Raw genomic sequence first — 5,209 nt, forward strand, 5'->3', positions numbered from 1 at the left:
TCCATCTCCATCTCCATCTCCATCTCCATCTCCATCTCCATCTCCCTCTTCCTTCTTCCTTTCCCTCTCCATCTCCATCTCCATCTCCATCTCCATCTTCCTCTTCCTCTTCCTCTCCATCCCCATCTCCATCTCCATCTCCATCTCCATCTCCATCTCCATCTCCATCTTCCTCTTCCTCTTCCTCTCCATCCCCATCTCCATCTCCATCTCCATCCATCTCCATCTCCATCTTCCTCTTCCTCTTCCTCTTCCTCTCCATCTCCATCTCCCTCTCCCTCTCCCTCTCCCTCTCCATCTCCATCTCCATCTCCATCTCCATCTTCCTCTTCCTCTTCCTCTTCCTCTCCATCTCCCTCTCCCTCTCCCTCTCCATCTCCATCTCCCTCTCCATCTCCCTCTCCATAAAACCTCTTTGAGTCTCTGGAGCCTTCAGACATGAAGAGACAGTAACAATGGTCTCCTTGGTCTCCATCAGGTGTCACAACCCCACCCTCTGTGCACTGTGTCCGGCTCCTCCGTCGAGCATCGCTGTGGAGACACTCGGATGAAGCCTCAACGGTTATGGTGAGCTAATCCATCTTCATTGATCTCTGATGCTCAATACAAGCCAGGAGGCACTTTGTGTTAGGACTCTTTATAGATATGGAGTGGTAGAAGTATGAAGCAGCATTACACATAAATACTCCAGTGAAGCAGAATGAATTCAGTATTTGTTCCTCCAGTGTAATCCAGATCTATTCGTGATGCTCTTCTATGGCAGCAGGTCTAAAACGCCACTTGTTGGCTCTCACGGCCTTCAGCCGTCACGTTATTCATGTTGTTGATGTTTTATTGTTGTCATCTCCAGAGAGGCATCGTGTAAACGTACCTTTTTAATGAATCCATAACAATCCATCATATTTAATTAGATCCCAACATCTACAACGTGGATAATGTTAGATGTGTGATGTTTAGGCCAGAGTTTCCTTCTCTGCTGTGATGCAGGTCAAAGGTCAAACACTGGATCTCAACCCCAGGGCTCAGGTGAATATCATCAGTGTTCTATATCTAATATTTATCTGGAAAGGAACAAGTATCTGTTGAATAAACGTGAGTGGAGAAACAGATCAATAAAACATCCAGATGAAGGTACCTGTAGATGTTGGAGCTGTTCCAGGACCAGTGGAGAACTTGTGGAGACGACATCACTGCACTGGTTCCCTTGAACGATGTTCTGTTAACTCATTGTTGGTTGATGTGAAAGTGAAGCTTGTGTGTGTGTGTGTGTGTGTGTCTGGGGTTTGGAACTAAACTCCAACTTCTTCTCTTTCAACATGTTGGAGCCCCAATAGGACCAATCCTGTGCTCCGGTATTCATTTTGTTTTACGGATTAATAATAATTAAACCAGCTGTTGATGTTAAATCGACTTGTTCTCTATAGTTCAAGTTTCCTCCTCGTCTTCCTCTCCGTGTTTCAGACCTGCGTCAGTAAGAGGAAGAGCAGATCTTCCAGATCTAAAGCACTCATCACTCTGGAGCAACTAAGGACATGGAAATGAATTAAATTATGATATGATAATTGATGATACGGTTATTCTTGCAGGTCAAAATGTAAAGTTTGACCTGTGTGTAGGGTGAGAAGGGTTGAGAGGGTTTTACTTCCTGGTACAATGATGATGTCATTATGAGCATAAAAAAGAGCAAACAAATTAATAAAGGGAGTGGGTAAAACATTAATTCATTCATCCTTCTTTATTTATTTGCTTTCTTGCTCTATATTGTTGTGCATTTTGCTGAAAATCCCTCAAAATGTTTTGATTTGGTGCATTAAATATGATTTACGTCATCATTGAATGTGCTCGTTTACATATATTATGTCTTCATGAATATTACACCTGATGGGAGCTATCTTTACGTCTCATGTCGCCCCCATCCCCGGAGATCCAACTCATCGACGATTAAAAAAAGTTAGGTATACCCTGGCCTTCTAACCCCCCCCCCCCCCGTGACCCCCCTCTCCAGTCGAGCGTTTGGGCACGACACCCACAGAGCTCGCAGCATGGAGCTTTACAAATGACACTTTTTGGGGGGGGGACATGTGACGAGACCCCGCTCTCACCCGGCTGTACATTACACACATGACTTAGCCGCCAGTCCTCCTTCACCAATTAACACCTACTTTATTATAACGTCGACTTCTCTCTAATGTTCCTGCATGTGTTTATGCACTATTACCTTGACGGATGCCTATTCCACGATTAGACATAATTGGCATATCAATATGCAAAACCTAAATGGATTAACCTTCTTTAAAACTAATGAGCACTTGCATGCCCAGCTGGGGAATGGACCAGAATTAGCATTTGTCATCTTTTAGGAGTGATGTGGGAATAAATAATGGAGGAGAGGGTGGGTATTGTCTTTCCTTGGGCTACTTGAGCGTAAAGTGACTGTACTGGTAAAAAAAAGAAGAGAGAAATATGCAGATGTGCTGTCTTAACGATGACTGTGGGCTTAAAAATACAAAGAGGCTGCGGAGAGGAGCGAGGAAGCAGAAGAGGGAGATCTTCATGAGATTTGAGCATTTTTTAGGTGCTTTTTGACTTGTTTTTGGGGTGTTTATTAATTCAAAGTATTATTCAGAGGTATACAGGTGTGTCTATACAGGAGAGATAAATACATAGTGATCATAACGATGTGGATGAGTGAGTTAAATCACATGAATAAAAACAATATTTAGTTTTTAAGGTAGTAACTAACTTATAAGTAGTTAACTTACTTAGTAACCAAAGTACTACTTCACTTACATCAGAACAAGACGAGCCTCATGGGATTCAAACCCACAACCTCTTGGCTCCTAACTGATCTTCTATCACACTACTGCATGTCTCTATCACCCAAGAGATATCTGATCTTTTTATGAATTCATCTTACTGTTTTTGACATGGTATAGTATGACTTTTCTCCACTTTTTTTCATGTATAACAACAATATATATATATTTGTAATATTCTTCTATAACTTAAGATACTGGACTCGTATCACAGACGGGTCACATGACTCATTTTGTGACCTTTCTTATTTCTTTTATCTGCAGGAAATTACACGACTGGCTCATTTGTGCAATGAATGAAAAAAGTGCAAAATGGCTACATTGTGTCACAAAGAAGTATGTTATAAAACATATGTAGCCAAATAATAGGGATGGAGAGCTGCATGCATGGAAACCAGTGACCTCAAATGACCCCAGTGTCCATCTTGTTGCCCCGCCCACCTCTCCAAGGTCTCTCCAAGTCAGCGCTGCACTGGTTTCAGGCGGTTGAGCTTCATTTGCTTCATTTGAGGCCGAGCTGAACACAAAGCCATCAAAGCATTCCATCCAATAAAAAGCTTGTTTTTGGGTCGGAAAAAATGGATGTTTGAAGACCCGCCGCTATGAAAAATAATAAACCACCCCAAAAAAAGGGACAATATTAGCCTAAAAGAAAAGAAGGGTGCTCTGATCTGGAATCAGATTCTACAACCTTGTTAGCGTCGCCGGCTTATTTCCATATTAACGACCCCTTCAGAACCTTCAGAGTGATGAATAATTGACAACAAATGAAATGTTTTGATTGTCGTCAGCGCCCGGCGTGTTTAATGTTTCATATGTTGCTTCTGAGCTAATTATTGAGATGGCATATTCGTCAGAAATATGTCTCCCTCGTAACCCCTGAACGAACCTCCCACCGCCCTCCATGGACGCCCGTTAGCTTCTAGACAGGAGGGGGGGGGGGGGGGGGGGGGGCAGTAACGACAGGCGCTGTTGTCATGACGAGTGCTTACAGGCATTGTTTGGCCACAGAACAGCAGATATTATATCCTCTGAACCAGGCTCCTCCCCCAGGTTCCCTAACGCATCCCCTGCTTTATGGTCTGTTTCACTCTAAATGAGCATAATTTACTAAATGAACATCAATCTGTATTGAAGAAGACTTGAAACTAGAGATTGAGACCAAAAACTAATGTTTACAATGTTTACTGAGGGAATAAATCAAGAGAAGTAGAGTCATTTATATAGACTTCTATACAACCAGAGGAGTCGCCCCCTGGTGGTCAGGAGAGAGAATGCAGCTTTAACACATGAAGCATAGACTTCTATACAACCAGAGGAGTCGCCCCCTGGTGGTCAGGAGAGAGAATGCAGCTTTAACACATGAAGCATAGACTTCTATACAACCAGAGGAGACGCCCCCTGGTGGTCAGTTGAGAGAATGCAGCTTTAACGTATGAAGCACAGACTTCTATACAACCAGAGGAGTCGCCCCCTGGTGGTCAGGAGAGAGAATGCAGCTTTAACACATGAAGCACAGACTTCTATACAACCAGAGGAGTCACCCCCTGGTGGTCAGGAGAGAGAATGCAGCTTTAACACATGAAGCACAGACTTCTATACAACCAGAGGAGTCACCCCCTGGTGGTCAGGAGAGAGAATGCAGCTTTAACACATGAAGCATAGACTTCTATACAACCAGAGGAGTCGCCCCCTGGTGGTCAGGAGAGAGAATGCAGCTTTAACACATGAGATCTCGTTGGCCTTTTAGACTTCCTGGATATCCGCCTCCTCAAAGGTCAACAGCACAAACGTGTGTGTGACCGACGTTGATCTCCATCCATCCTGAACTTCTCGAACATCTCCCATGATGCACCTTGACAACGACGGACAAACCGCCGCTGACAGAGGTCGTCCGGGTCAGACGGCGAGGCAGCTGGAGCGCATGTGTGCGCTATATTTGGTTGTTTGTGTGCGCTACGAGTGTTTGTTTGTGCGAGTTTAAGTGTTTATCTATCCACTTTTCTCAGAGTGTGTGTGTGTGTGTGTGCGTGTGTGTGTGTGTGTGTGTGTGTGTGTGTGTGCAGTTGTCATGGTCCAGTCAGGTCGGAGTATCCTGAAGACACTGTCAGGCAGGATTGATTTCCTCCTCCCCGATCCGTGGAAGCATTCCTGTAACACAGCTGACCCCCCGAGTTGCGTTACCTTGTCATTCTGAGACACGGATCAAAGTGAAGACGAGCTGGAAATAGCCACGCACGGCGACCTTGACCTCCGAGGAGGAAGAGGAGGAGGAGGAGGGGGAGGAGGGGGTGGAGCCGGGGGGGACGGGAGCTCTCCAACACACACAGGTTCATGCATGCACAGTTTATACTAAAATATTTTTAAAAAGTTTAATAACCCGAAGAGGTTGA

This window comes from Cyclopterus lumpus, chromosome 2 (assembly GCF_009769545.1).
Source record: "Cyclopterus lumpus isolate fCycLum1 chromosome 2, fCycLum1.pri, whole genome shotgun sequence".
NCBI classification, from domain to species: Eukaryota; Metazoa; Chordata; class Actinopteri; order Perciformes; family Cyclopteridae; genus Cyclopterus; species Cyclopterus lumpus.